The sequence below is a fragment of the Mercenaria mercenaria genome, chromosome 8 (genome assembly GCF_021730395.1).
Source record: "Mercenaria mercenaria strain notata chromosome 8, MADL_Memer_1, whole genome shotgun sequence".
NCBI classification, from domain to species: Eukaryota; Metazoa; Mollusca; class Bivalvia; order Venerida; family Veneridae; genus Mercenaria; species Mercenaria mercenaria.
In genome coordinates this window covers 61,929,131-61,941,503 of record NC_069368.1, presented here as the reverse complement: position 1 = coordinate 61,941,503, position 12,373 = coordinate 61,929,131, and the positions used below count along the sequence as shown (strand labels likewise).

Here is a 12,373-nt window from a genome sequence, read left to right as displayed (position 1 = left end):
TATAGTACATACTAGGAAGAAAAACGTATCTAGCTCCCGTATAAAAACTGTATTTTTTGCCCTAATGTGAATAATCTATCAAATCTAGCCTGTATTCTGTGACAGAGTTTATTCTCAGCGTAATTTAAATATTTTTAATTATTCAGCCCCAAAAGTTATTTAAAACATTTCATACAAGAATAATTATGTTAACTTGGTATACACTCATCCGTGTAACAGTGGATTAAAAACGCAGCAAAATCCATTAAAAATGTATAAGATCATCACCGAGGCATTTGGAAATATATGGATAATTTCATCTTATACTTCTTTTTATTATCTGTTCATACAGTATGTTTCTTTTGATTTCTTTTTTGTTGTGCGCTTGTATGTTCAGTCTGTATTAACAAGTAGTCTAATATGTATCATAATTATAGGAGAAGGACACAATAAGTTACACTAACTTTGTTTCCTAATCCTCATTTTATCTTTAGAACTGTTGTATCATCATCATCATGTTATGCATACTTGTATAAAAAAACTGTTTAAACTAATTTCATCTTTTCATTTAATGACTTATGTAAAACAGCGTGTGTTTGAAATAATAGAGAAGTTCACTGAAATGGAAATAAAAATGTATTTTAACACTTGTTTAGAACGAAACGATATGACATAAAAAAAGTAAAAAAAAAAACAACTTTTATATGTGTTCTTAAAGACAAAGCTTTAATCTGTAATTAATGAAGACCAATTCGTAAATATGTTTTGATTCCATTTAAACTTTGAAATGGAAGCAACAAAAGTTTAAAAAATCCACTTGTGATCATACACAGGCATCATGCAGACGACGCAAGCTGCGCATGCGCTTTACCATCTCCAATCTACACGCTGCGCATGCGTATAATGCAAAAAGCTCGTCTCCCGCTTTCGCACGCTTACACGGTTTAAAACTAATTTGATTGGCTGCACGATTAACTAAGCGTGTAACGTGAAACGTTTATGAATGGTGCCTCGCAAGGGTTTAATCGTGTGCACGGGGAACCAACACGCGGGCGCCACTGTATATAGCAAAACCTTCATTTGTTAGTTCAACAATGTTTAATAAGAATTTCTTTTAGTATTCATAAAATATAAGAAAGTCTATTATTAAACCGGCCTTGTTATGTTGGAATGTGCATTCTAGATTTATCAAAATATTTAATGTATGATTTTCATTATAATTACATTAAGGAAAAGTATAAAGGTAATTGTAAATTACTATTTACTGACACTGATTCATTATGTTATGAAATACAAATGTAAGAACCAAAGATGCATATGAGGATTTAGGACAAAGATTTAGTTGATAATAGTGATTATGATAGTAATTCAGAGTTTTATTATGATTACAACAAAAAAGTAATTGGAAAATTCAAAGATGAGGCTGCCGGCATTCCCATTGTTGAATTTGTTGGATTAAGAAGTAAAATGTATTCATATTTATTAGGAAATGAATTTAACATTAAAAAATGCAAAGGAATTAAAAAAAAACATGGTGTAAAGAAAACAATAGTTCATGAAAATGACAAAGATACTTTGTTTAATTCAACCCAAACTAACCATACCTTTAAAGTTATTCATTCTGATAAGCACAATCTTTCCAGTTATGTTATTAATTAAACTTCTATATCATGTTATGACGATAAAAGATACATGTATATTCTTGATAATGGTATTAATACATTAGCTTATTGTAGAACCATAAATTGTTAATTGAATACTCATAACGTTTAAACCATCTATATAAATAACTGAATTTGTTTGAAATTGATTAGCATAATTAATAGAAATAGATTCATTTTTTCTGTTATTTTTTGCATAATATTTTTGAAGAATTTTATTTTCTTTGTTTTTTAATTCCAATTTAACATCTCCTTTATCTATTTTAATTGCATCTATAAGAATAATTAAGATGCAATTTTGTTTGATTGTTACATTATCACCATTTTGAACTAAACCAGGACTAGCATTACCAACATTCCATTTAAATAATCCAGCAGCATCTTCTGTTGCAGATGTTAAAAACAAAGGAGGTTTTCTTACTATTTGCCTTTCTATTTTACTTACTTTTTCATTTATATTATTAAATATTCCCATTATATAAAAAAACAATGAAATAAATCAATTGACTGGATTGACCAGATAGAATTTGACATAACTTCCTGGTTCTATAGTATATTCAATCGGTGTGTTTTTTAAATTTGGCCAAATTGTAAATATTGTTCCTTTGCTTAAGGTATCCGATCCATAAATAGCGCATATCACTTCGGCAGATATCGGACGATGTCGGTATTTTCCGGAATTTTCATTCAGGAACTTAGTTTTATTTTATTTTTTATATTTTTGAATATCATTTAATAAAACCATTAATAAAAAGACAAATACATAAAGAACTTTTACCATTAGTTTCTTATTATCAAAAAATTACGGAGTTCTCGTCTACTCTCTTACAACGAGATCCAATGGCGGCGCCCATGAAAAAACATTGCGAATGCCGATTTAAAAAAAAAAACAATGATAAACGTTTCACATTAGAATTAACAGTCTATCGAGTGATCATATGGTACGATGGGCGCCAAAAAATTATCATCTATTGTGCTAACAAGACCTGTCGGCTCTGAATATGCTGTGAATAGCCCAAAACATCCGGGTTGACGTCATTTCGACATGTACAATGATCAGATGATATAGAAAAAGTAGGCATCGAAAACAACGATTGTCCACAAAACGCTTGATTTAGGTAGGTGTTTTATTATTTGCTTGTAAAAAGTCAATGGAAGAATTTTTTATGAGATTATTTATAAATTCATAAACATTTCTACAGGTATATAATCGAAGTGCATGTCAAACAGGTCTAGTATACTCCCCGATTGGTGAATCATGCACCGATCGGTGTATCATGCACCAATTGGTGTATTCAGCGATACACCAATCGGTGTATCAACACGTAGGATGCTATTTTAAAACAAAATATTTCGAGAACCGGAAAAAACCGCATTCCGATACCTTCACATGTTGTTGATGAGATCGGCCATTTTCTGTCGTCACAACACTTTTTCTGACAGACTGCTGCGTTTCTTGCGTTTTTTACTTTGAATGCACTGTCACATAATTATAATTCATTGACAGGTAAACAAACACTATTTAACTACCCCAACTAATGTGATTTTTACCCAAATTTCCTTCAATAAACTTTGCCTTAAACAATCGCAGCCATGTTGGATTCGGATCTACGCTTATAAAGCTACACAATTTTCCCAGCATCCCAAAAGTATTACCTTGAATATATATGGTGTACCTGTAGCGACATAATAAAATATGAAATAAATTTTCACAGTGTCAGTTTTGAAACCTCGTAATGTTCAAACTTAATTTAACAGTTGTATTATCAATATTAAAGAAGTGATATCAAAGTTAGTAACATGTTGGTCTATTAATGATATAAGCCATTATGTTTTATAAATCAAGAGTGGATCAAGGAGTTTGGTTAATAATTATCTAAAGCATTAATTTCTTTAATTTCGATATTATCTCTCCTCTGTGATGATTAGCATGGATTTAGTGACATCAGACATGTGTCATTTTCTGACTTGCTTTCCCTAGTTTACAATCTGTTAAAATATGTATTATCACAATGGCATGAGTGCATTTATTATTTCATTTTGTAGCTTATACAACACTTGCTTAGATATTTTTTAAAAAAAATCATTATTTGCGGTAATTTTATATTTTGGTTTATGTCATTTTTTGGACACCATACTTTAGTCAAATTTTCTGACAGATGCTGATTTTTCGAGCGTTCAGACGCCGAATCAAAGGGAAATCACTCAAAATTACCCGGATATCAACATGGCGGAACACATGCTGCAGTGGCATTGAGAAATCTTAAACAAAAATGCTTTTTGACACTAGAAATTGTTGTGTACGACAATAAATAATATTTAAGTAGTACATGTGAATGTGTTTTATCACTACGTTACCTAATACAATTCAAAAATAATGAAATAATTTGAAAACTTCACCTCGGAGGGTTGTTCTTTAGTTTTTCCCATGATGCGGAAATATCAAATACATGTGAAATAACGGTTAGTTGATAAATTTTCTTAGCCAATACACTGATCGGTGTATTGTTGAATATACCAATTGGTGCATGATACACCGATCGGTGCATGATGTACCAATCGGGCAATATACTAGACCTGTCAAATGGTACAGTACCACAAAACAGGCAATGTTCCCAAAGGCAGTTGCTAGGGGTCCGGTAACCGGACTTCTAGACCTTGAATCTAGAGGTCCGGTAATCAATACGAATGCTGAGAATGGTATTTACAAAGAGGATTTCAGAAGTTTGCTCTCGTATTTTACTTGTCATTTTAAATGCTTTGTAAGTGACAGGAAACAGAAGTATTTATAATTCTTTAGTCCTTGAAAAAATGGATCGCAAGTTCGATAAATTATAAATAGGAATTTGTACGCTGTACATAATCGGAGGCATTTATCAGATAAATATATTTAGACTCCAGGTTTTGAGGTCCGTTTACCGGATCCCTAGCCACTTCCTTTCCCCAAAGGCCAAACCAAAAATTTCAGATGCACTGCAGCACAAAGTCGTAAGCATATTATTTTGATGAAAAAAGATCTTAAAATAGGATTTGATAAAATATATGAATTGTGTTGAATATAGTAATTGATAATTCTTCAAATTTGAATGTAATTTAAACTACTAGCTGGGACTGTTACAAGTACTGTTTATGTATTGATATTGAAAATTAATACAAGCTACATGTTATATGTACAAAGCTGTTACTGCATTGGTTATAGCCCTTTGGCATCTGTGCGCCATTTGTAAGCATCAATGTTAAATAAATAAGTTGTATTTGCGAAAAGAGTTATTTTAGACCTCAAAAGGTTTGTTATTGGTTTAATTTGATAGATTGAGGTACATCTTATCTATGCTATGATATGTCTGCGTTTATATTAATGTTTGTTATGTTTTGAAAAAGATGGAATGCTTCTGTAATATGTTTTCACTACTCAATGAAAATTTATGATGTCAATAAATTTATAATAATTTATATCTGAACAAGTTTTCTTGAACCGAGGATTTGTTAAGTTCGTTTCAGTTTTGACACAGAAGTGTGAATTACATACAGTCTTGGTATATTCTCTAGTATAACATGTATAACATTTGCATTGACTTTCATATTTTTTGTGCTACTGTTACAACCTTGATGATTCTTATTAGGCTATTATTAAAAATCATTTGTTTGTGGTAACATGACCTACCTGTGAAAATCGCTGTTACCCAACTTTTTTTCCTGGACATTCGGATGAAATGTTTTTCCCTATATGATTATATACAAAAAAAAAATCCCTACCAACCAACTCGCACAAAAAACTTTGGATTGTGTTACGCGAGTCTCTGATGTTTTCTTTAGTGCTGGTAAACTCTTGTCTTACACCCTGGATGTAAGATGACAATTGTCCTGTCATATGTATAACGAACTATGTCTAGATATAATGTACATATTTTAAAAACACTCCTAATTTTTTTTGCAGCAATGGTCTGTGTTGATGCTATTTTCTCTGAAAGCAAACTGTCTGTAATCTGCAGCCATTCAGCTACTGTTCCAGAAACTTGAAGGCGTAAAAATGTAGCTTTTATTTCTCATTTTGCCTTTATTAGGTTCATACAGAAGAGAGAAATTTGCTAAGTTTAAAATTACCTTTAGATAAATTGTGAAGAGCCGGAGTTGTGACTTTAATTCATAGTGATTTATATTTGAGCCGCGCCATGAGAAAACCAACATAGTGGGTTTGCGACCAGCATGGATCCAGGCCAGCCTGCCTGTTTGCTTTCAAAGCCTATTGCAAATAGAGAAACTGTTAGCGAACAGCACGGATCCTGACCAGACTGGGCGGATGCGCAGGCTGGTCTAGATCCATGCTGGTTGCAAACCCACACCATGTTCATTGTCGGTTTTCTCATAGCGCGGCTCATTTTGTTATTTGTGGTGTGATATGCCAAAGACATATATGACTTCAGTCTTCATTTTATGATCATGTATATGAGGAAGTTTTCTTTCACATAAAATGTGCTGTTATCATTTTGCACATGTCCAGCTAATATATACATGTAAGTCATATACCTTCAAGCTGTGTATTGTTGAAAATGTGATTAAAACTTCTGTCTCACCCAACAGTTTAGTGTATTGTTGTTAAAAAAACATGTTTAGACTTGGCGTGATCCTTCATTGCATGTCATACATCTTGATGAGGTCACTTTTATTTATGTATACCCAATTGTCATTGGTCAATGAGGTATATAGTGTCAACACTGTTTGAACTGTCTGCCCATCAGTCCCACATTCTGTTGTACATTCTGATGTACCATTTCCATCCAATTAAAATGAATCATGTATACTTCATCAACATGAAATGAACATTAGCATATTATCAGAACAGATAATTATTTTTTTAATTATTCCCCATTTGACTTGACAATATTACATAGATCTGTACAACAGCTTCCATATTCAAATGAAAATTGGTATAATATATCATGAAGCAAACATAATCATAGTGTCAGATTATTATTTTTTGAGTTATGCCCCTTTTTATTATATCACATCTGTACATTGTGTCCTCTGCTTCTACTAGTACTACATATTTCATGTAATTCAAATGAAACTTGGAATACATCATCAGTATGAAGTGGACATGTGTTTATTGTCTGACCCTATTTTTAGTTAAGTCCCTTTTTGGGACTTAACATTATTACAGCTATATCAGTTCATAACTTTCAGTTTTCATTAAATTCAGAGTTATGCCCTTTTGAACTTTTTTAATTCATTTTATAAGCACTCTGAAGGGGCATAAGTCATACAATATGACATCATTCCTGCTTTTAGTATTTAAAATTAACTCAATTTTATAATATTCCTACTTGATCTTAATGTTGATAATTTGTCTCATTTCAGTGAGCTGCCATTACCACAGTACCTCAGATATGTAGGAACCATGACATTCGGGCATTTCTGTTCTGTTGGAAATAATACTTGAGCTGGAAACATGACATGAAAGAAGACCTTAGGAAATATATGCAAGTGGAGATTGAGACATTAAATTTGAAAAATGAAAAGACTTATGAAGCAAATAGCAAGTTCTGAATGCTTCAAACTAACTGTTAGTAGACTTTGGATGATTTACTGCAAAGGTAGTGCAAAAAAGACTCAGATACAAATGTATCATAACAATGCTTACATGCCAAACTTCCAGGGCATCTATACAGGAGAATTCAGTTGAAAGTCCAGGAGATTTCAGAATTTACATTGTACCTAGTTTAATAGTATAATTAAAAAGATAGTTCTGAATTCTTTTTGGTAAATCTGATTCATTTTTAAATCTACAAGGTATTGTCATCATTTTTTGATCTTTGTCAGCTTTGGTCTTGGTTAACATTTTTGCTTATGTTCCTCTTTTCTTCGAAACTATAAGAAATATAGCTTTGAAACTTAGTTCACCTGTTTATCATCATTAGATAGCCAAGAGTCATAATTCCCACTTCTGTCACTTTTTGGCAAAATTATGACCCCTTGTGTACCTAGAAAATTGGAATTTCTTGGTTAAATATTTGGTTAAATTAAATGTTTCATACTTTAAGAGCTATAGCTTGAAACTTTAAATGCTTGTTTATCATCATTAGTTGACTAAATAGGTCATGAACCATAACTATTGCTTGTATTCTGTCAGAATATGGGCTTTTTAAATTTGTATTTCTTGGTCAATTTTTTGTTTAGCTCGACTATTTGAAGAATAGGTAGAGCTATCCTACTCATCACGGCGTCAGCGTCACACCTTGGTTGATTTTTTCGTACCATTTCACATATTGACAAAACTTTTTGAGGTAATGCTTTAAAACTTTCAACACTTGTGTACCATCACCGTGTCAAGTTTTAGGCAAGAATACTTAACTCCATCAAGGATTTTGGCTGAATTATGGTCCCTTTTAACTTACAAATCTTGATTAAGTTTTCATACCAGTTCATATATTGTGCAGACTGTTTGATATGTGGCTTTGGAACGTTGATACCACTTGTTTATTTTATCTGTAGGCCTGGCAAGAGTACATAACTCTGTCAAGTATTTTGGCTGATTTATTGTCTTTTTGGACTTGAAAATTGGTTCAGTTTTTGTACAAGTCCATGTTTTGTCAAAACTTATGACATGTGGCTTTGAAACTTTGAACACTTGCTTATCATAATTTCCATCTGTAGGCAAGAGAACATAACTCTGTCAACTATTTTGGCTGAATTATGGCCTTTTTTGGACTTGGAAATGGTGAAGTTTTCGTACAAGTCAACATTGTGTCAAAATTGTTTGACATGTGGCTATGAAACTTTGAGCACTTGCTTATCATCATGATCTCCATTTGCAGACAAGAGTACATAACTCTGTCAACTATTCTGCCAGAATTATGACCCTTTTTGGACTTGAAAATCAGTTAAATTTTTCATACCAGTCTATATTTTGCCTAACCTGTTTGTCAAATGGCTTTGAAACTTTTACCACTAGTTTACCATCATAATATATGTATGTAGGCAAGACTACATACGGTAACTAGGACAAGGACTTTAGCTCAGTTATGGCCCTTTTGTGAGAAAGAAATTTGTTAAGTTTCGCATGCGATTCCATATTTTGTCTAAACTGTTTGATATATGGCTTTGAAACATTGAACAGTCTTGCTTACCATCATGATCACATATTACCATATATTGCAAGACTTATCCAAATCCACAAAAACAGGTACATTGTTTGTCTAATTTATTTTTCATCTTTTGTCTGCAAATCTCTGGTAATATTTTGACCCCATACTTCCATCAATTCTTCGAATAGTCAAGTGCGCTGTCAACAGACAGCTCTTGTTTGTGAATACTATAAGATCTATTTGCTTTAAAACTTTGTACATTTCTTTACTATCAGTAAGTGAGTAAGAAGGTCAAGAACCATTTATAACACTTTCTATTGCATATTGTTAAACGTCAATCAATTACAGGCAAGGGTAGACACCCGCAGGCGTTTCTGTGGTTCATACCAATTTTGACATATTTTAATGAATGTCTGGGGTAATTTTGACTAAAAGAGGTTGCTTAAGTATTATGATAGCATGGTTTTTGATAACTTTAGATTCTGACATTTGAAAGCAGTATGGGTAAAAAAAGAACATGTCAGTAATGTAAATGCTATAATCTTTTTACTGAGGTCTGAAAAACAAAAAGGAGAAATATACTTACTAAGTTTTGGGCCAATTTTCTCCAGTTTGGATTGATAAGTTTTCATTGAAAACAGCTGTAATAGAACTAAGGTCATTTCATTTGTAACATTTATTGTAAACTACACTACTTTCAAGTCATAATTTGTAATGAATCACAAAAATTTGAAGTAACAAATTTATATTCAATTCCTTTTGATTTTGCATTATTTTTGCTGGTGGGTGGGGTAAGTCTATTTATATAGTGTTTTTTTTTCTCTAAAATACAGAATTGTATGTTGTTTTTCTAATGGCTTTTACTTGCAAATATTTTATACTATCATATTTATAATCTTGAAACATGTAACTGATGGAACATACTGTTTTCAACTTAACAATATGTTATGTTGTTTTATGTACCTGCAAATATTTAGTTATTCGTAAAGCGAAGTTGACAGCTAAAGTTATTGCATTTTATATTTAAAAAAGGTATATTAATACTATGTATTGCATCAAACATCTGATAAGATGTTGTTTTGTCTGTTGAAGTAAGCAGTTGTATTACTTAAATGTTTAAATAGAAAAACAGCCAAAAATATGCAACATATTAGATTAATTTTGGTGCTAACTTCAGCTTTATTAGACATTTTTGATATTGGTTACCTTGATATAGTCTGTCTCGTAAAATTTTAAAATGCATGGTGACCTATACTTTTTAATATTTATTTCATCTATATATACAGCTATCTTAATTTTTGAAAAGTTTCAGGAAAGTAAAGAATGTAGAAAGGTCTGTAACTCTTCTTCAAATAATCTGGATTCATAATGGTTTCAGTGATTTATGTATAGATTTTACGAGACAAGATTTAGATTTTTGTCATTTATCTGCAGATAACTTCGATTAAAATTCAAATGTTTGTATTATTTTTCAATAATATAGTGTTTTGTAGGTCATATAACTATTTGGAATGGAAATCACTTGAAATATTAGCAAAATAAAATTTTGAAATATAAACTTTGGCTATTTTTAATTTATTTATGTCACATTTTCATGTAAAGGAAAGAATTGTAAGAGTTATCTCCCCAGTTGAGTTATGCTCCTTAATATTTGCATTTTTCAAACTGCCAAATGGTAAACTTTCATAAAACAGCCAAAAAGGATAACGTTACCAGGCATATAATTTAAGCCATTTATGGATCGGATACCTTAAATTAATTTCAATTCTTTTCTTAAAAACCAGTGTTGTATTTTTAACCTCAGGTGTTATAATCTCAAGTCCGTTTGTGCGATCACTATTCCAGTTAAAAAGAAAATTAAAACTTTCACCAGAGTATTCAATGATAATATTCATTTCAATTATGTAATCTCCATCTCTGGATTTGAAGAAATACACCCTCTTTTGCTTGAATAAAACTTTTATAATCTGTAATCTTATTAGCTCGTATTCCAAATAATGCATAAAAATCTCTGGTATTTGTCACTTTTTGTGATAGCTGTTTATCTTCAAAATCAAATCTTCCTCCAAAATAATTCTTTACAGTCATGTAGTTGCCTGCTATTGTAATATTCAAAAAGAAACACTTCACGTTTTACTATTTCTATTTCTTCTTCTATTGCTTTATATTTATTTTCACGTTTAAGAATTACTTCAGTTAAATCATCAAGTCGTTTTGTTGTAGCTACATTAGAAGCAGACAAATTGTCAACAGTATTTTTTGTTCTAGCTAATCGTGTTTCTTGTTTTAAAAAAAAACATTTTTTACTTTTGTAATTTCTTCGGCATTAGTGGAAATTTCTTTAGCATTAGAGGTAATTGATTAACTGATTTTTCAACTACAATGTCCAGTTCATTATTACTTCTTTTTCAATTTTAGCATTAAATTCGTTAACATCTTTTTGTAATATTTCTGTAAGTGTACTTAAGTCCGCGTACTTTAAATTATCACGTACATCGACATTACTTATCCAGTTTTGAAGTTGTTTCTTCAAATTTTCTAAGTTAGAATTTAAGTTAGAATTAAACTCATTTTTAAGATTATCTAATGCTGTGTCTTGATCATCACCTCTTTGTGAAGCTGCTTTTTCGAGTTCTGATTTATATTCTGCAAATTTATTTGAAAATGTGTCTAACAAATCTTGATACTTTTTGGTAGAATCAGTATTTATTTTATTTATTTCTGTTTTGACTTCTAACTGATACATATTTTGTTACTTTTTCTCAGCTTCAGTAATCTTGTCTTTCAGTTCTTCATGTTTAATCATACTATCTTTTAATTCCTGAACTTGATTGTATATTATTTCAAAATTGGTTCTGAAAACTTCTTTCATCTGAATATCTGTGAAATCAGATTTCTCTTCAATTTCTTTAATAGAATCAACCATAGCTTTCATTTCTTTTTCAATTTTACCTTGTAATTCAACTATTAATAATGAATTGTTTTTAAAATATTTTTCTAATTCTTCAATATTCTTTACTTCTTCTTCTAGTGTCTGTTTAATACTTTTGGTGTCTTCAAGATTATAGTCTTCTATTACACTTTGAATTTTTTTAAACATAAACCGTCTTGAAACTGCATCACTGGGTTTATTTGGATTTCCTAGGTTGATTATTTCATTACCTCCCATATCTAATGGTCTGTTCATTGTGTTATCAAGTTCCTTATTTTTATGAAGATACGAGTCCATGTCCTGTTTAAGCTTTTTGAATTGCTTTTTAGTTGCATAATCACTTTAATCAATATCAAATTTAACTTTACTTATACTGTCGGGTTCAATTATTGATTTACATCATTAAAAACTCCCATCTATATAATTCCCGTAAAGTTTTTTCTTAAAACCTTCCTTGGTTTGTCAACATATAAGAAATCATATTTTTGTTTTGTTGCATTAGCAAAAGAATCGTAATCAATATTTTGTTCATTACAAATCATACTATTTTCCTTTTTACCTGGACTTTCAAACAAAATATAATGTGAACAGTTAATTCGAATATCTTTTGGTGTTTTATAGTAAGACTGGCTTAAATAAATAACAGAACAGTTTTTGTGACGTCCTTGAATAAAGTATTTTGTTATTTCATTTTGAAACTTTTTATCTTCAAATAT

The 12,373-nt window shown here is 30.9% G+C and overlaps 1 long non-coding RNA gene across 1 annotated transcript; it reads left to right on the top strand.

Moving 5' to 3' along the window:
• Positions 1-2,270: 2,270 nt before the first annotated feature.
• Positions 2,271-10,283, top strand: LOC123566244 (uncharacterized). Its single transcript, XR_006689396.2, has 3 exons — positions 2,271-2,758; positions 5,578-5,672; positions 6,999-10,283. It is a non-coding gene; the product is annotated as an uncharacterized LOC123566244 (long non-coding RNA).
• The last annotated feature ends 2,090 nt before the right edge of the window (positions 10,284-12,373 follow it).